The sequence below is a fragment of the Crocuta crocuta genome, unplaced genomic scaffold (genome assembly GCF_008692635.1).
Source record: "Crocuta crocuta isolate KB4526 unplaced genomic scaffold, BGI_CrCroc_1.0 scaffold441, whole genome shotgun sequence".
Lineage (NCBI taxonomy): Eukaryota > Metazoa > Chordata > Mammalia > Carnivora > Hyaenidae > Crocuta > Crocuta crocuta.
The window spans coordinates 837,120-859,160 of NW_027527822.1; positions in this window are offsets into that span (position 1 = coordinate 837,120).

Sequence of the window (22,041 nt, forward strand, 5' to 3'; positions counted from 1 at the left end):
TCAATCCTTCTCAAACACAACAGAGCAGGGTGCACTCTCAAACTGATTCTAAAAGGGCAGGATTACTCTAATACCAAAGCCAGATAAAGATACTAAACAAACAACAACAACAATTATAGATCAAAATCATTGATGAAAAAATGAAAAAAATTTTTAAAAAATACCAGAAAACAGAATTCAACAGCATATTAAACGAATCAATACCATGATCAATAATATTTATCACTGTGATGCAAGGATGGTTTGCATTTGATAAACAAATCACAATATTTGATGTTCCACACTAATTTTATAAAATAGAATGATATCATCATCTCAACAGAGACAGAAGAAAATATTGATAAAATACATGTTCTTTTCATTATAAAAGCTCTGAACAAATTGGATATATAAGGAAAATAATTCAACATAATAAAGAACATATATGACAAACGTATAGCTAAAATCTTATCCATGAAGAAACATTGAACGCTTTTCCTCTAAGATCAGATAGAAGACAATTGTGCCCACTCTGAACATTCTCATTTGACTACTACTGGAAGTCCTACCTAGAGCAATTTAAGGCCTCTAAATTGGAAAAGAAAATTTAAAATTGTTATTTGTAGGTGATATAATCATATATAGAGAAAATCCTAAATTCTCACCAAAAATATTGGAGGTAATGAATAAATTCAGTAATGTATTATTTAAATTCATGTGTTATATATTGATGTATTAATACATTTCAGGATGTAACATCAACATATAGAAATTGGGCGCATATCTATATATTAACAATAAAATATGTGAAAAAGGAATAAAGAAAATAATACTATTCACAATAATAACAAAAACAATAAAATACTTGGAAATAAATATAACCAAGGTAGTTAAAGATAAGTACACTGAAAACTACATGACTTTGGTGACATAAATTGAAGAAGACACACACAAATGAAAAAACATATAATCCAATTAATAATGGGCAGAGGACCTGGGGTGCCTGGGTTGCTCAGTCAGTTAGGCATCCAAGACTTGATTTTGGCTCAGGTACTGATCTCAGTTTTGTGGAGTTGGGCACCGCATTGGGCTCTGCATTGACAGTGTGCAGCCTGCTTGGGATTCTCTTTCTCCCTCTCTCTCTTCCCCTGCCTCGCTTAGGCTTTCTCTCTCTCTTTGTCAATATAAACAAATAAACTTAAAAAAATAAATGGGCAGAGGACCTTAACGGATGTTGAATCTTCTAATCACCAAAAATAAGTGACAATTATGTGATGTGATTAGATATGTCAGCTGACTCTACAGTGGTAATCACATAGTAATAGATAATTTAGTTATTAAGTTATTTAGTAATATATAATAATATAAATCACTGAATCAAAACATTACATATCTTAAATTTATACAATGATATATGTAAATTTTAGCTAAATGAACTTGGGAAAACAAGCAAAAAAACCCAAGTAATTTATATTGCACTATACTCTGATAGAAATATAAGTACCAAACTTCAAGTAGAAAACATTTAATTTATAGTAATATATTGGATTATTAATTAGAATTATAACTCTATATTTATACAAAAATCTAATAAAGTTTATTTATATGATAAACACCTGTTATAGTCAAAAACTATGACAAGTACTGTATTCAAACTGGTGAATCTTACAGAACTTTATTTCCACTGAACTAAATGGAGTTTAGGGATCTTGATGAGTTGACACACATGAAATACTCAGAATTATGCCTAGCATATTGAATATGCTGTATAAGAGTTTGATATTAGTATTGATTTTTCTTATAATGGATATTCATATTTACAACTTTGTTAATATTTGATTGGCACATATTAATATCCAAATATCCACAAGTGTTTTAGTGGAGTCATGGCTGTTATCTATACTAGGAGGTTTTCATATACGAATAGTGAATAGACCACCTATTTGTTAGTGAAAAAAAGAGTTTGCATTTTACCATCAGACATTTGTATCATAATTATGGAATGATATATTTTATTCTTGAAACAATTGTATTCAATACCCCATGATATATCCTTTCAGTAATATAAAGATATAAATTAATGTTACAAAATCCTATAATTGGTAAAAAGTCCTGTACATTGTTAGCATTGTGATTATTAGTAAGGTTTTGATTACTAAAATAGAGTTATCATAAAATACACATAAAACTTAGTATTAGTGACATTGGATACATACACAATGTTGTACAAATATCACCACTATGTAGTTCAGAACATTTTGTTAATTCCAACATGAGACTGTGTACCCATTAAAAAATCAGTCCTTTATTTCCCCTCCATACATCCCCTAGCAACCATTAATCTGCTTTCTGATTCTATGATGTTGCCTATTCTGTATATTCATATAAAAATGGAATCAAGTGGTCTTTTATCTTTCACTCTGTGTCATTTTTTAAGGTTTACCTATGTTGTAGCATGTAAAAATAGTGGACTTCTTTTTATGATTGAATAATATTCCATTGTATGATAATACCATCTTTTTATGCATTTATCAATTGATAAGTAATTTGACTGTTTCAAACTTCTGGCAAAAGTGAATAATGCTATTTGGAATGTTCATGTAAAAATTTGGTTTGAACATGATCTATTCACTTCATTGATAGTGTCCTATGCTTTAAAAATTTTATTTTGAGGGACACTTGGGTGGCTCAGTTGGTTAAACATCTGACTCTTGATTTTGGCTCAGATCATTACCTCATGGTTCATGAGATCCAGCACCATGTCAGGGTCTGTGCTGATAACGTGGAGCCTGCTTGGGATTCTCTCTCTCCCTCTGCCTCTCTCTTTCTTTCTCTGTCTGTCTCCAAATAAATAAACTTTAAAGAAAAATATTTTTGTATTTGTTTGATTGTTTATATCTCATTATGATTAACATACAGTCTTATTTTAATATGGAGGGCACTTATGATGAGCACTGGGTATTGTATGTGATGAATCACTAAATTCTACACCTGAAACTAATATTACACTGTATGTTAACTAACTGGAATTTAAATAAATCTTGAAAAAGAAAATAAAATACACTAATGTACAATTTAATGATTCAACAGTTTTATATATTTCTCAATGCTCATCAAAATAAGTGTTCTCTTAATCCCCTTTTTCTGTTTCATCCATTTCCTCCTGTGTACCCTCCAGCATCTGTTTTCGTTTTATTCTTCTTTTTGATTTCTTTGTTCATTTGTTTCTTAAATTTCACATAGGAATGAAATTATATGGTTGTCTTTCTCTGACTGACTTATTTCACTTAGCATTATATCCTTCTAGGATCATCTATGTCATATCAAATGGCAAGATTTCATTTATTCATGGCAGAATAATATTTGAGAGAGAAGAGTGTGTGTGTGTGTGTGTGTACCACTTCTTTATGTATTCATCTATCAGTGTGGTGGCTTCCACATCTTGGTTATTGTAAATAATACTCAATAAACTTAAGGGTGCATATACTTCTTCAAATCAGTGTTTTAAAGCTATATTGTTTTACTGTTTACATTTTCTTTGGATAATTATCCAGTGGTGGAATTACAAAATCATACAGCACTTCCACTTTTAATATATTAAGAACCCTACATTATGCTTTCCATGGTGCCTGAACTAATTTGCATTCATACTAAAGATGCATAAGGGTTCCTTTTTCCACGTTTTTATCAACATACTTGTTATTTTTCTCCCCGCACCATACTTGTCATTTTGTGTGTGTGTGTGTTTACTTTTAGCCATTTTACAGCAGGTGTGTAGTGTAATCTCATTATGGTTTTAACTTTCATTTTTCTGATAGCTTGTAATGATGAGCATCTTTTCATGTGTTTGTTTGCCATCTGTATGTTTTATTTAAAAATATGTCTATTCAGGTCCTCTGCTTATTTTTAATTGGATTATTATTATAATTACTATAATTATTATTTTGTGTGTGGAGTTGAGTTGTTTATGTTCTTCATGTATCTTGATATTAATCCCTCATGAATATATCATTTGTAAATATCTTCTTTTCAGTAGGTTGCCTGTGCTTTGTTGATGGTTTCCTTCACTGTGCAAAAGCTTTTATTTTGATTTTGCCTGAATAGTTTAGTTTTGCTTTTTTTTTTTTTTACCTTTTGCCTGAGGAGACATGTTCAGAAAAATGTTTCTTAGGCTGATACCAAAGAACTTACTGATTCTGTTCTCTTCTAGGATTTTTATGGTTTCCCATTTAGGACTCACATTTAGATCTTTAATCCATTTTGAGTTTATTTTTGAATAAACTGTAAGGAAGTGGTCCAGCCTCACTCTTTTTAATATAACTGTCCACTTTCCCCAACACCATTTGTTAATGAGACTGTCTTTCCCCCATTGTACATTCTTGTCATATATTAATAACAAGGATTTATTACTGGGATCCCTTTTCTATTCATTGATCAATGTGTCTATTTTTCTTCCAGCACCATACTGCTTTGATTACTACACTTTTGCAGTATATTTTGAAGTCTGAGATTGTAATACACCCAGCTTTGTTCTCTCTCAAGATTTCTTTGACTATTAAAGATTTTTCTGTGGCTGCATACAAATGTTAGGATTATTTTTTCTAGTTTAATATAAAAAAGGTATTGGCATTTTGATAGAGATTTCTTTAAATATGAATATTTCTTCTATATATTTAATGTAATCCATATCAAAATACCAGCAACACATTTCATAGAACTAGAAGAAATAGTCCTAAAATATGTGTGGAGCCACAAAAGACCCCAAAAAGCAAGTGCAGCCATGAAAAAGAAAAACAAAGCTGGAGCTATCACAATTGCAGACTTCAATTTATATTATAAAGCTCTAATGATCAAAATGGTATAGTACTAGCAGAAAAATAGGCACATAGATCAATGGAACAGAAGAAAAAACGTAGAAATTAACCCACCACTACCTGGTCAATTAATACTTCACAAAACAGTAAAGAATATCCAATGGGAAAAAGGCAGTCTCTTCATCAAATGGTGGTGGAAAAGCTGTAGAACAATATGCAAAAGAAAGAAACTGTACCACGTAATCATACCATATACAAAAATAAATTCAAAATAATTTACATACATAAATATGTCATGAAATTATAAAAATTCTAGAAAACACAGACAGTAACCTAATTGACATGGGCTGCAGCAGTTTTTTTCTAGATATGTCTCCTGAGGCAAAGAAAACCAAAACAAAAAATAAACTATTGGGACGACATGAAAATAAAAAGCTTAAACAAAGGAAAGGAAAAAAATCAACAAAACTAAAAGACAACCTACAGAATAGGAGAATAAAATTGCAAGTGACATATCTGATAAAGGATTAGTATCCAAAATATATCAAGAACAAACAATACTCACCATTGCAAAAACAAATAATCCAATTAAAAATGGACAGATGACATAAATAGTCTTTTTTTTCCCAAAAAAGTCATACAGAAGGACAAGAGACACATTAAAAGATACTCAATACTGATCCTTAAGGAAAATCAAATTAAAACTACAATGAGATATCACCTCACACATGTCAGAATAGTTAAAATCAACAATAGAAACAACAGATATTAGATCAAGGATGCGGAGAAAGGAGAACATTCTTGCACTTTGGTGGGAGTGCAAACTGGTGCATCCACTATGGAGTTTCCTCAAGAAGTTAAAAATAGAACCACCCCATGATCCAGCAATTGCAGTACTAGGTATTTACCAAAGGAATATAAAAATGTTCAAAGGAATACATGCTCTTCAATTTTTGTACCTGTATTATTTACAATAGCCAAACTATGGAAACAGCCCAAGTGTTCATTGACTGATGAATGCATAAAGAATAAATGGTGTGTGTATATATACAATGAAATATTACTCAGGTATAAAAAAAATGAAATCCTTCTTTTGCAATGAATGATATGGTTGGAGCTAGAGAGTATAATGTTAAATGAAATAAGTCAGTCAGAGAAAGACTAATTCCATATAATTCATTCATGTGGGATTTAGGGAACAAATCAAATAGTTGTAGGGGGGAAATAGGCAAACCAAAAAACAGAGGATTTAATATAGAAAATAAACTGATGGTTACCAGAGGGTAGATGAGTGGGGGTATGGGCTAAATAGGTTATGAGGATTAAGAAGTGCACTTTTTGTGATGAGCACTAGTTATTGCATGTGTTGCTGTAGATTCCTTAGTGGACTTCTGAATTCTCCCAGAGTTGTTTTGTTCATATATGGTAATTGTTTTGGAGGAAAAGGGGGAAAATATGAGGTTTAGGATCTACTCCACCAACTTGCTGATGTTAACCCTCTATAAACACATTATTATTTTATGACTTCCATTCACACATATACATGTTAACTGCTCAGGTTCATTTCCTTAGTTTACAAGAATTTACTTGTCTTTATGATATAATGCACACTCCTTCATACTCCAAGTGAGCATAGGGATAAAGTCATGAAGTGTAAGCTGAGAATAGTAATTGAAACACAACGAAAAATTGACATTCAAAATTAAACAAAGATATGAAGGGAGAAATAGTAACACAATAATAGTAGGGAAGATCAATGCCCCATATTCAACAATGGATAGCTTATCCATACAGAAAATCAATAAGGACAGTTTGATTTGACATTTGAACTACATAGAATGAAAAGACCTAAAAGACATAATACAGAGGGCTCTATCCCACAGTAATAGAATATATATTAGTCTCAGGCACATCTAAAACATTCCCCAGCATAGACCATATATTAGGCCAAAATATAAGTCTTACAAATTTCAAGAAGATTAAATTACATAAAATATCTTTTCTTACCCAATGGTATGAAACAAAGTCAATAACAGAAGGAAAAATGGAAAATTCACAGATATGTAGAGATTTAAAAACATGCCCTTGAACAAGCAATCGTCAGAAAAATGTTTAAAAAGAAATTTAAAAATATATTTTATTTGTATTTCCCTGATGATGAGTGAAGCTGAGCATCATTTCATGTGTCTGTTGGCCATCTGGATGTCCTCTTTGGAGAAGTGTCTATTCATGTATTCTGCCCATTTCTGATAGACATTTAGGCTCCTTCCATGATTTGGCTATTGTTGAGAGTGCTGCTACGAACATTGGGGTACAGGTGCCCCTATACATCAGCACTCCTGTATCCCTTGGGTAAATTCCTAGCAGTGCTATTGATGGGTCATAGGAGAGTTCTACTGTTAATTTTATGAGGAACCTCCACACTGTTTTCTATAGGGGATGCACCAGTTTACATTCCCACCAACAGTGTAGGAGGGTGCCCGTTTCTTCACATCCTCGCCAGCATCTAGAGTCTCTTGATTTGTTCGTTTCAGCCACTCTGATGGACGTGAGGTAGTATCTCAGTGTGGTTTTGATTTGTATTGCGCAGATGAGGTGGGACGGTAAGCATCGTTTCTTTTTTTTAATATATATATATATTTATGTTTTATTTANGGTAAGCATCGTTTCCTGTCTGTTGGCCATCTGGATGTCCTCTTTGGAGGTGTCTGTTCATGACTTCCCATTTCTTCACTGGATTGTTTCTTTTTCAGGTGTGGAGTTTGGTGAGTTCCTTATAGATTTTGGATACAAGCCCTTTATCTGCTATGTCATTTGCAACTATCTTTTCCCATTGTTTCCTTTGCTGTGCAGAAGCTTTTTATCTTAATGAAGTCCCAAACGCTTATGTTTGCTCTTGATTCCCTTGCCTTCGGGGATGTGTCAAGTAAGAAATTGCTGCGATTGAGGTCAAGGAGGTTGTTTCCTGCTTTCTTCTCTAGGGTTTTGATGGTTTCCTGTCTCACATTCAGGTCCTTTACCATTTTGAGTTTATTTTTGTGCATGGTGTGAGAAAATGGTCTAGTTTCATTCTTTTGCATGCTGCTGTCCAGTTCTCCCAGCATCATCTGTTAAAGAGGCTGTCTTTTTTCCATTGGATACTTTTTCCCGCTTTGTCAAAGATTAGTTGGTCATACATTTGTGGGTCCATATCTGAGTTCTCTATTCTATTCCATTGGTCTATGTGTCTGTTTTTGTGTCAATACCAAAAATATCTTGAAACAAACAAAAAACAAACAAACAAAAAAAGGAAACACAACATACCTAAATTTATGGGATGGAGTAAAAGAAGTTCATAAAAGGAAATTTATAGTGACTAATATCTGCATTAAAAGAAAATACTGATATCAAATAAACAAACTAACTTTATACCTCAAGGAACTAGAAAAAGTAGAAAAAACTAAGTCCCCAAACAGAAGAAAGAAGGAAATAAATACAGCAGGAAAAATGGAAAAATAGATTGGAAAGCAATAGAAAAGATAAATCAAACCAAGGGTTGTTCTTTCAAAAAGACAAATAAAATTGAAAATCCTTTAGCTAGACTAACCTAAGGGGGGAAATAATGAAATAAATAATACCACAGGAATACAAAGGATCAAAATATTATAAAATATCGTATGTCAACCAATGGGATAACGTAGAAGAAATTAATAAGTTTCTAGAAACATAAAATCAAGCAAGGCCAAATCATTAAAAGTACAATATTAACGCAGAAAGGAGATTTAATCAGTAATTTAAAATCTCCCAACAAAGACAAGATGGGAGTCGGATGTCTTCGCTAGTGAATTTTACCAACCAATTCTTCTTTAAGAAGAATTAATGCCAATCCTCTTAAACTCTTTGAAAAAGAATAGAAAGGGTTTCTTCCAAATTTATTTTACGAGACTAGATTTACTCTGATACCCTGATACCTGTAGTATTCAGATGAGGACACTACAAGAAAAGAAAATTACAGGTCAATATCCCTGCTGAGCATTGATTTAAAAATTCTCAAAAACAGTAGCAAAGTGAATTCAACACCATAGTGAAGTGACAAGACACTATGATCAGTAGAATTTATCCCTAGGATGAAAAGATATTTCAACATATGTAAATCAATAAATGTGATGTGCACATGAAGAAAATGTAGGATAAAAATCATATGATCATTTTAATATATTCAGAAAATACAATACAAATTATTTTTTCAATAGTATCAAATTAAAGATATTTAGGAGTAGTTTACCAAGAAGGTTAAACTTGTACACTGAGAACTATAAAACGTTAATGAAAGAATTCAAATAGGACTCAAATAAATGGAAAGATAGACTCTATTTATGTATTGGGAAAAATTACATTTTTAAAATGTCCATAAATGCCATTTTCTTCTAAAGTTTCAAAGCAATGCTTATCAAAGTTCCAATGGTGTTTTGAAAAAAAAGTAGAATAAATAATATTGAAATTTGTGTGTAAGTCAGAACACCCTTAATAGCTAAAGCAAACTTTAACAATAACAAAGATTTAGGTATTACACTTTCTGATGTCAAACTATATAACAAAGTTATGTTAATTAAAGAGTATAGTACTGCTATAAAATAATTAGACATATAGACCAGTGGAGTATATGAGGGAAACCGGCAATAAGGCAAGCCTACTGTGGTCAAATAATTTATTTTATAAAAACACCGCCAATACATAAGGCAAGAATAGTCTCTTCAATAAATTTTGCTGACAAAAATAAATGTCCAGACTTAGAAAAGTGAAATTAGGGGCACCTGGGTAGCTCAGTCAGTTAAGCATCTCCTCTCAATTTTGGCTCAAGTCATGATCTCATGGTCATGAGATCAAGCCCTATATTGGGCTCCAGGGTGAGCATGGAGCCTGTTTGGGATTCTCTCTTCCTCTCTCTCTCTCTCTGCCCCTCCCTTGCTTGCAGTTTCTGTCTCTCTCTCAAAGATAAATAAATATATTAAACAAAAAACCCTAAATAAATAAATAAATGAAATTAGACCTTTATATAATGCCATGCACAATAATCACCTAAAAATACATTAAAGAATCATATGTTGAAACTATAAAACTCCTAGGAAAAAAAACAACACTGAGGTAAACTCCTTCATATTGTTATCACTTATGATTTTGTAGATCTGATACACACAATACAGACAATAAAAGCAAAAGAAAATAAGTAGGGCTACATCCAAATGAAGTTTCTGAACAGCAAAGGAAATAATCAACAAATGAAAAAGGAACCTATAAAACGGGAAGAATATTTGCAAGCCATTTTTATCATAAGGAGTTCATACCTAAAATATAAAAGAAACTAATACAAGTTAGTAGCAAAAAATAATAATAAATAATAGCACAGTTAAAATATGGGACAAAGACTTGAATAGACATTTTTCTAGACAAGACACAAATGCCCAAGAGAAATATGAAAAGGTGCTCACCATAACTAATCACTAGGAAAATATTAACCCAAATATCAAGGAGATATCACTTCATGTTTGGTAGGAAGGCTATTATGAAAGGTACAAGTTTTATGGTGAGTGTGACAAAATAAAGAAACCCTGTACAAAGTGGTGGGAGTGTAAATTGGTACAGCCATTATGGAGATTACTACAAAGTTTCCTCAAAATATTAAAGAAAGATCTGCCCTATCATGTAGCAATCCCACTTTTGGATGTATATCCAAATAAAATGAAATTGGCATTTTGATGAAATATCTGTGTCCTGATTCTTTTAACCATTATTCAAAGTAGCTAAGATATAGAAATAACCTAAGTGTCAATGAATGAATGAATAAAAAAAATACGGTGTATGTAAATAATGGAATATTACTCAGTCTTTAAAAAAGAAGGAAAACCGCCATTTGTGACAATATAAATAGATCTAAAAGACATTATTCTGAGCGAAATAAATCAGGCACATAGAGGGAAATATTGCATGATCTTATTTATATGCGGAATAAAAAAGAAACAAAAAAACAATAAACAGTTGAACTCATAGTAACACCATAGAACAATGGTTACCAGAGTATGGTTATTGGTGAAAAGAGGTAGAATTTTCAGTTATAACATACTAATAATCTAATATAAAGCATGGTGAGTATAATTAAATGATGCTCTGTCATATACTTAATATTTGGTAAAAGAGTAGATATCAGTTGTTCTCACCACACATACACAATACACAAAGCTAGCTACATGATATAATGGATATGCTATTTAGCTTGATTGTAGTCAACAGATCACAGTGCATATATATCAAAATATATAGTATCCCTTAAATACATACAACTTTTGTCAACCATACCTCAATAAAGCTGGAGATAGTGTATTTATCATCATAAAATACTTATGCAGAGTAGTTTCATGACTGTTCTTACAGACTTCCCAAGAAAAAATATCATAGTTTCCTGAAAGCATCTTTACAAAATCCTGGATATATTTTACTCTTTTTTTTTAAAGTTTACTTATTTATTTTGAGATAGACAGAGACAACGTGAGTGGGGGAGAGGCAGAGGGAGAGAGAGAGAATCTGAAGCAGAAAGCACAGAGCCCAATGTGGAGCTCAAACTCACAAAAGTATGAGATCATGATCTAAGCCAAAACCAAGAGTTGGTGCTTAATCTACTGAGCCTACCAGTCACTCCTCTTTTTTTGTTTTCAAGTGCTTTTATTTGATTGCCAGTCTCACCCATTCTCACAAAAGAAAGTCACTTTTAGTGGCAGTTTGATTCTTGGAAAAACATAATTCTCTAATGTACAGGTTTTATAACAGCTTATTTTAATGACTAAATAGCCAAAACATATTGTATTTATTTTATTAATAAAATACCCAATTACTCAAATGTCAAAAATGCAGGGAAGTCCTCCATAAGAATACAAGTCTAATCGTTGTGTTATTTATGTTCATTTCTAAAATATAAAGCTGAATGGAGGGGCACCTGGGTGGCTGAGTGGGTTAGCATCTGACTTCAGCTCAAGTCATGCTTGAGTTCAAGCCATGTGTCAGGCTCTGTGCTGACAGCTTGGAGCCTGGGGCTTGTTTCAGATTCTGTGTCTCCCTCTCTATCTGTCCCTCCTCTGCTCACACTCTCTCTTAAAAAATAAATGAACATTAAAAAATAAAAAATAAAATATAAAGCTTAATGGATTTTAAATACATCAAAATGTATTAGTAAATATATTACAATATTACATTGTATTATTACAATATACAATACACCGGCAAGTACCAAGGTACACAGTAAAATAAAGATGGTAAGTTTAAATATATTATGAAATACCAACTTAATTTTTGAACAATGAATCCAATGAGCAATAAAATCATTGCTGCACTGGGATATTTACATTTTTCACTTAAAATTTATTGTATAGAAAAATTATTTACAAAAAAATTGTAAAGACATGTACTTTATTTTCAGTTTCCTCTTGTAGTAATATTTAATATTAATGTGGTATATCTGTTGAAATTGATGAACCAATACTGGTATATATTATTAGTAACTAGCGTCTTTACTTTTTTCAAATTTTCTTAGTTTTAACCTAATGTTCTTTGTCTTTTCCAAAATACCGCATTACATTATTTATTGTGCCACTTTTACTGTAAACTATTTATTAAATTTTCTGTTTTTAATGACAATTAGAGTTTTGAAATCTAGTACTTCGTAAGAAGTTCCACTATTCAGATTTGCCTGAAATTTTTCTAAAGATTAGACTAAGGTTATGTGTTCTTAGCAAGAAAGCCACAAAGGTAGAATGCTGTTTTTAATCACATCATGATTAAACAGTATGAATTTGTAAAAACTCCCTTGGGCTATAAGGTGAGGGGCTTGCAAATGAGGAAATACCAACCACTGTTTGATCAAACTCTATTCTGGTCAAAGGTCAGATGTTGAGCAATCTAGCTCCTCCTGACTCCAGCAGGTCCCTGAGATGTAAATCTTTGATGGACATTGTGATTAGAATAGTCAAACATGTTCTTCAAGCGACTGTTAAGCACCCCCCACCTCTAACCTCAAAATTCTCTGTTCTGTACACCGGCTTCACCCCTCTCCCTATAAAAACCCTGAGCTATGGCTGGGTGGCATGCTCTTCCGAGGACTTTTCGGGTGCTCAGGAGGGGTCGTCTGGCTGGACTAAAATAAACCTGAATAACCAACTCCTTTTGTGTTTTGTGGGCTTTGTCCTTGGTGATTCTCCTTTGGAAAGGGAAGTCTTACAAATTATCATTGTTGATATTGACCTTGATCACACAACTGACCATTAAGATATTGAAAGATGAGGAGAAGAATGCATAGCAAATACAGGTTGCCTCGTTAGGCAGATGTCTCTCTGGTAGAAAAATAAAAGTCTTTGGGAGTAGCCCTATTCCTGGTAATAGACGACTTTACTAATGAGAATGTTCTTTTAAATTTCCTTTACAAAGGGGAGTTTTATACTCCATTTTAGACAGTTAAGATGAGATAAATAGCTTTTACCGCATTCATATGTTCTCAATTGACAATGTAATTCAGGGGAGTTGACTAATAAGGTGTCTTAGTTTGTGAATAGTTAGGGACACAGTTATATAATATAGAGACATTGCTGGATAATGAGCCAAACATCTAGGCATTTATAAGACCAAATAGAATGACAAGCACCACAAAAATAAATACTCATGGGACCGAAAACTCTTCTGCTAAGATGACACTCATAGTGGATTCATTTGCAAGAATTGTTGCATTTTCTTGTTCAACAAAGGGGTCAGTTAGGTTTTCAGTGTACTTGAAAAGTAAATGCTGAAATTAAAAAAAAAAAAGTTCTAAATTCTTCCCCAAAATGGGTACTTCTAGTGGATGTTTTTCATGATTGTGGGCAGATCCAATTTAGATAATCATAAGAAGTTAAGAGTGCAAAAACACTATGATTTACTTAGGTATTTGTCTCTAATTAGCATGTACAGTTATACGTGGAAAAGATAAAAACAAGGCACTTGAGATTCTGGTCCTAAAAGCTGGACTTTGCAAGTGACTTCTAGGGGGGCTTGATGTCGTTTATGGTGACATTGGGAATACAAGGAAAACTAGTCACAGAGAGGACCAGGGCGGTCTTAACATACTGGACCAGTCAGAGTTTTTGATAACAAATCCAGCAGTCTGAAAGGTTACTCTTCTTTTTTTTTTAATTTTTTAATGTTTTATTTATTTCTGAGAGAGAGAGAGAGAGAGGCAGTGACAGCAGGGGGTCAGAGAGAGAAGGAGACACAGAATCTGAAGCAGACTCCAGGCTCTGAGCTGTCAGCACAGAGGCCGACGCGGGGCTTGAACCCATGAACTGTGAGATCATGACCTCAGCCGAAGTCGGATGCTTAAAAGACTGACCCGCCCAGGCACCCCATGAAAGGTTACTCTTTTTGAAAATGATCTGGGAGATATAGAGGATGGCATGATCTTTGTAGGCCAGTGTTAGAGTAAAGGGAAAAAAGAGAAGAAAAAAGGTCTTCATGTTTAGTTTTTATGGAGTCTTGATTTTGTATCTTGGTTGGAAATAATCTACAGGGAAGTCAGTTGCTTTCCTTCCCTATCACTTTGATCAAAAGTCTCTATTATTTGGATAGAACTGTATCTCAGGTGGAGCCTTTTATAGCTAAGAAATGTGCACACAAGGCTTAGTGTCTTCTAGTTTAGCATCAGTGTCAGTGATTAGGAATCTTTGATAAGACCACTTCCAACAGGATTTCAAGGGCTGTCTTCCACTGATGGCATTTTCAGAACACCAAGTCACCAGGCTCTAGGCTGTGACTAATAGGATCTTTTGAACTGGGATACAAGAAAGCTTTTTCTTTTAACCTATTGATAATAGTTTTAGCATAAGACATTAAGGACATATAGTAGCTGGTTTTATTAGAGGCAACAAGAAAAGAACAGAAACTTTTATGCAAATAGACATTAGTCTACTGATGCCTATCATATGTGGAGTGAGTTTATGTTTTCCAAAATGGGTATTGTGAAGAGTAAGCAAGACCAAAGACAATGCCTTAGGTCAAGGGAATTGAGTAATTTCAACAGTTTTAAGTATCTGAGGTTTGTGGATGCCATTTGTTCTCATGAACATGCCTGATGATTGACGGTGATTCAAATTTCAAGATGTTTGCAAAACATTAATTAAGGCTTGTATGATTTGTTCAGTGTAATAGGTACCCTGGTCAATGGAGATCTTGGAAACTATACCCCAATTGGGAAACGTGTTTTCTAGAACCTTTTTATGGCATTGTGAGGACATGAGCTTGCCATAAAAGATACCTTCAATCCACACAAAGAATATAAATACAATATTAAGAACATATGGATGGCACATAGCAAGTGGCAGTTGAGTGAAATCTAATACAGATGCTCAAATTTTCAGAGGGATATTTGAGGCCTCTGGGGATAAAAGTAGCTTTCCCAACATTATGGGCATGATAAAATAGACATTAGTTGTAAAGTGCTTTCAGATTGTATAGAAGTCTCCCCACCAATGTTTATTTAAAATTTGAGTCGGTTTATATGCACCATGGTGAGTAAAGATGAATAAAAGAAACTAAAAGATGAAGTTTGTCAGAAAGCTTGGAATAACCAACTGGCCATTTGGCATTATTTGTTGGATTAAAAACCCTTCATGATTTCTGATTCAAGATGAACCTACTGTCATTTTACGAGTACATCTGGATGACAAATGTCTTGCACCAAGTAATCATTTTAGTAGAAGGAAAATAGACTTTATCTACATGAGTTACAGTATTTACTGATTCTGAATAAACCCTTTGCATGAAAGTCAACCAAGGCATCTCCCTTATACTTGGGTTCAGTTTTTAGTGTGAACCTTAGTTTTGATCATTGCAATTTCAAAAGGTAAGATAATAGCAGTAAGGAGTTTACTTACTTGTTATTCCTATTTCTATTTAAGTCCCTGTAGATGTAAGAAAGCCCTCTGTTTCTACAATATCCCCATATCATGGACAACCCAGTGCATACCAGCTGTCAGTATAAATGTTAACAATTATCTCTTAAAACTGGCATACTCCAGCAAGGGAATGGAGTTTTGCTTGTTTGGGCTGATTTAGCCCAATATTGTGGGATATTTCTCCTCTCAAGCAGTTAATATTGGGTAGTAATAGCATAGTCAGCTTGGAAATTTTCTATGTTTATAGTATGACACTTCAACAAACAAAATTAAATCAGGAATAGTCAAACGGGTGTTTCTTAAATCAGGACATGGCATCATGAAATGAAATGGTGTTACCACAGTCATGGACCTTATCCTCATAGGTAGGGGTAATAAAATAACAGGAATAAAAATATTGCAGTGCAGGGGTGCCTGGGTGGCTCAGTTAGCTAAGTGTCCAACTTCGGCTCAGGTCATGATCCCATGGCTTGTGGGTTCGAGCCCCACGTCGGGCTCTGTGCTGAAAACTAGCTCAGAGCCTGGAGCCTGCTTCAGATTCTGTATCTCCCTCTCTTTCTGACTCTCTTCTGCTCGCACTGTCTGTCTCTCTCTCTCTCAGAAATAAATAAAAACATTAAAAAATTAAAAATATATTGCAGTGTTTAAGCTGTAGGTTAGATTACAAATGTTGAGGATCTCATAGGTTAGTCTGTTCCTAGAGAAATGTTGAGTCACTTCAGACTTAAGAAGACTTTGGACAGCAAGTGTAATTTGTAAATAAATGACTTTTCCTAGGGTTGAATCTGCCAAAGCTTCTACGAACTTTGCAGCTGAAGCTATAACCTTAAAGCAGTTAGGATAGGTGCACACACATGAATCAAATTGTGTGCTATAATAAGCAGAAGACATATGCTTATTTCCATGTTCTTTCATGAGTACTCCCAGGGCTTGATTATTTTTTTCATGAACAAATAATTTTATAGGTAGAATAGTTAGCTAGTCCTATGTCAGACAGTTCTTGTGGTACTTGTTTTAGTCTTTCTTTTAAAAAATTAAGTTTATTTATTTATTTATTTTTAAGAGAAAGAGAAATCATGAGTCTGGGAGGAGCAGAGAGAAGGAGAGAGAGAATACCAAGCAGGCACTGACTGTCAGAACAGAGCTCAATTTGTGGCTCTATCACACAAACTGTGAGATCATGAACTAAGCTGAAATCAAGAGTCAGATGCTCAATCAGCTGCACCACTCAGACCCCCTTGTTTTCATTTTTAAGGTCTGCTTATGTTTATCTTCCCAAGGAAGGTGCTCAGTAACTGAAGTTTTAAGTAGGTTTATAAAGTGGGGAAGCCAATAGAGAAAATATGTAAATAGTCTTAGTCCAAACTCTGCAACAACCAGCCAAGCCTAAGAAGTCACAAAACTGTCATTTATTTAAGGGTCTAGCAAATTCTTGTATTCTCTTAATTATTTCCTGAGACAGCTGAATTCCTTCAGTGCTTAGATTATAACCTAGGTAATAAAAGTATCTAGACATAATTATAATTGTTCCTTTGATATTTGATCTGCTTTTTCACCTAATGAATGAATGAAATGAATGAAATATTTATGGATGCCTTTTTAGTAACTGAATACAGCAAGATGTTGTCTACATATTGTAAAAGGGTTTATTTTACATGGAACTAGAGAGTGGTTAAATCTTGGTGGAATACTTGCCAGAAATAAAAAGGACTCAGTGAAACCTTGAAGCATGACTGTTCAGGTATATTGTTGATTGTCTCAAGTAAATACAAGTAGATACTGGCTCTTGGGATCTACAGCATTGCTTTTAAGAAAGCTGAACATAGGTCTACAACAATGATCCATTCTGTGTCTGGTAGAACTTGTGACAAGGGTTTTTGGATTTGGAACAACTGGGAAAGGGGAGTAATTTTCTTGTTAATATCTCTCAAGTCTGGAAAAAATAACCATCCCTGCACATCAGGTTTAACAGTCAGTAAAAAAAAAAAACAAAACAACTAGTGTGTTACAGGAGCTGGTTCATGAGATGATTAGCCTCTGGACAATTAGGTCTTCTAACATTGGTGTAAGGCCTTGTGTGACTTCAGGCTTTAATGGTTATGAAGGGGATTGAGGAAGAGATTTAGTTGTGTCTCCCTGGATGTTTATAGGCTCTGCAATTTTTTTTATTCTCATAATGCCAAAGTTGGAAGTAGCCCACAAATTTTTGGTTGCTTTAGTTAAATTAGGGGGCTCCACTGGAATCATTCCTCTTATATATCAAGAACAGATTATAAGGAATATAAAAGATTGAGTTCATATTCATTAGGGAATTCTAAGGTGAGGTATTCACTGGGAGAAAAATATATTAGCCCTTTAAATGTAGAGATTTCTACCTAATTAATAGATTGACTAGACTTGTGTTACATAGCAAAAAGGAATGTTTAATTCTGTGAAATGTCCCAGAGACCTTTGTGCTCACTGAGATAGAAACTCTCTGATTTATGTTATATATCATTCTGTAAAGAAAGAAAGGCAATTTTTGGTCCTGTATTTGTGGAGTTTAAATTAGAGAGAATAGCTTTGGTATCTACCAGAATTTGGCAAGTTTTACCATTAATTTTAATTGGAATTTCCCCTTAACTATATAAGTGAAACACTGGTAGCAATTTACTAGGGAACACCTTGGGATCCTTTTAACTCTGGAATGGCCCATATTGGGTCCCATCTAAGAGGATAGCTATGGGGACACTTCAGTTGATGTGAAAGAAGTTGCATGCATCTTGGAGAACAATCTTTTTCTCAGTGTCCTAGTTGATTACAAATGAGGCATTCACCATTAGGCCAGAATTTTGATGAAGGATCCATAGAGGAATGAGATGTGGAAAGCCCAGGTATTAATGTAGGGGACTAAACTTTGGAAATGTTGTAGCTGTAAGGTCAGTAGCTTGATGGATTTTAGTCTGTGGTCTTATTTGAAAGGTCTCTCTAAGTGTTTATCTATGGTTATGAGTTCAGTAAGACTGATGGCCTTCAATTGTATTTTTTTTTTTTTGCCTTTTACTCAATCCACTAACTTCAGGAGATAATACATTTAAAAACGGTGCAGCAAGAACAGTTTGGATGACCTCAATTATTGTATCAACCCAGAATGCCATAGAAAGAGAGCTTCCAGATGGTCTTTATAGTCTACCAAAGATTCCTTCTTCTTTTGTTTGCATAATCAAATGTGAGTTCAATCAATTCAGGCAAAGATTCCAGGAATGGTTTTTACAAGATCAGTTGCTATTTTGCAAGCTTTTTCTGTTTTATGAAAGGATCATATTGGCTTTCCAGTATTATCCTCAGGATTCTGCTTCCAACAACCATTTTTTGGACTTTACCAGGCCCTACAAGCAGGTGCACCAGCTGATAAGGAGTTAGCAGCCTAGGGTCATAGCCTTGATAATGATTCTCAATTCTTCAGAAAGCTTTGGAGGATCCTCCTTGAGTTAAAAACATCCTTTAAATATGAACCTAAATTTGATCCTTGACCAAGGAGTGAAAATTACCTGGGGAAGTTTGCCTGCAACTTTGAATGGCTTTTTAAAAAATTTTAATTTAATTTTGTTTTCTTATTGAGTTCTCATATAAATTATATTAGTTTCAGGTGTACAATATAGTGATTCAAAAATTCTATACTTCATGGCTCAGCACTCATTATCCTCTTAATCTATGTATTTCACATATCCCTCACCTACCTCCACTCTGGTATGAATTATTTTACTTTATTGTTTTAAGTTTTTTAAAAATTAAAATTCTAGTTATTTAAGGGTTGACTGGGTGGGTCAGTCAGTTAAGCATCCTACTTTGGCTCAGGTCATGGTCTTACGGTTTGTATTTCAAGCTCTGCATCGGGCTCTGTGCTTATAGAGCAGAGTCTGAAGCCTGTTTCAGACCTTGTTGTCTCCCTCTCTGCCCTCCCTCCTGTGTTAATGCTCTCTCTCTCTCTCACTTTGAAAAATAAATAAACATTAAAAAATAAAATGAAATAAAATTCCAGTTATTTAACATACAGTGTAATATTAATTTCAGGTGCACAAATCAGTGATTAAACACTTTCATACAACACCCTGTGCTCACCAGAACAGGTACATTCCTTAATCCCTATCCCCTCACTTACCTACCTCTGGTAATTAGCAGCTTGTTATCTTTGGTTAAGAGACTACTTCTTGGTTTGACTCTCTCTTTTTTCCCCTATGTTCATTTGTTTATTTATTCCCTATTATTCATCTCTCTCTACCCCTGCTCTCAGGCTCTATCTCAAAATAAATAAACAAACATTTTTTTAGAAAAAGATGTTACTGTGTTCTCCTCTAAGATTTTAATGGTTTCATGTCTCAATTTAGATCTTTAATCCATTTTGAATTTATTTTTGTGTACAGTGTAAGAAAGTAATCCAGTTTTACTCTTTAATTATTATTTTATTGTTTTTAGAGTACATATTTTTTAATTTAAATTCAAGTTAGTTAATGTACAGTGTAGTATTGGCTTCAGGAGTAGAACCCAGTGATTCATCACTTACAAACAACACCCAGTGCTCATACCAACAAGTGCCCTCCTTAATGCCCATCACCCATTTAGCCCACCCCCCCACTCAACTTCCCTCCATCAACCCTAAGTTTGTTCTCTGTATTTAAGAGTCTCTTATGGTTTGTCTCCCTCGCCGTTTTTCTTATTTTTTCCTTTCCTTCCCCTATTTTTATGTTTTGTTTCTCAAATTCCACATATTAGTGATATGAGTGAAATTATATATTCATCTTTCTCTGACTGACTTATTTTCTTTGGGATAATACACTCTAGTTCCAACCATGTTGTTGTAAATGTCAAGATTTCATTCTTTCTGTTCACTGAATAATATTCAGTGCTGTAAAGCAAATAATATTCACTATATAATATTTCTGTATATCCACATATATAGATAATGTATTCTTTTATGGAATTTATATATATAATATATATNTAGTTAATGGAGATTTGGGGTTTGGGCTCTTTCCATAATTTTGCTATTGTTGATAGTACTGCTGTAAACATTGTGGTGCATGTGTCTCTTTGAATTAACATTTTGTATCTTTTGGATAAATAATTAGGAGTGCAATTGCTGGATTGTGGGGTGGTGATATTTTTAATTTTTTATAAACCTCCATATTATTTTCTAGAATGGTTGTACTATGGTACTGTGGAGTTTTCCCACAACATTTTTTTAAAAGACTTTTTCCATTAGATATCTTTTTTTTCTTTGTCACAGCTTAACTGGCCATACAATTGCGTGATTATTTCTGGGGTTTCTGTACTCTGTGTCTATTTTTGTGCCACTACCATACTGTCTTCATCACTAGAGCTTTCTGGAGATAACTTGAATCCTGAAATTGTGATGCTTCCAACTTTGCTTTTCTTTTTCAAGATTGCTTTGACTATTCAGGGTTGTGTGTGGTTCCATACAAACTTTAGGATAGTTTGTTCCAACTCTGTGAAAAATGATGTAGGTATTTTGATAGGGGCTAATTTAAATGCTTAGATTGTTTTGGGAACTATCAGCATTTTAACGGTATTTATTCTTCTGATCCATGAGCAAGGAAAGTTTTTCCATTTCTTTGTGTTCTCTTTCATTAATGTCATCAGTATTTTATAATACTCAGAATACAGGTCTTTCACCTCTTTGGTTATGTTTATTCCTCAACATCATATTTTTTAGTACAATTCCAAGTGGGATTGATTTTTTATTTCTATTTTGGCTGCTTTATTATTGGTGTATAGAGATGCAACAGATTTCTGTACATTGATTGTATACTGTGAGTTTATTTAATTCATGTGTCTGTTCTAGCAAATTTTGGGTGGAATCTTTCACATTTTCTATATAGAGTACCATATAATCTTCAAATAGTGTAAGTTTGACTTCTTCCTTGTCAATTTGGATTCTTTTTATTTCTTTTTGTAGTCTGATCATTGTGACTAGGATTTCCAGTACTATGTTAAATAACAGTGGTGAGAGTGAACATCATTGTCTAGTTTCTCAATTTACAAGATAAGCTCTCAGTATGACCCCATTGAAGATGATATTAGCTATGGGTTTTTTGTATACAGCTGTATTAGGATGAGGTATGTTCTCTCAATCTTACTTTGTTGAGGGTTTTCCTCATGAATGTATGTTTTCCATTTGAAATGTATTTTCTGCATGTATTGAGAGAATACTATGGTTCTAATCCTTCCTTTTATTAATATTGTGTTGATTTGTGAATACTAAACCACCCTTACAGCCTAGGAATAAATCCCGCTTGATCATG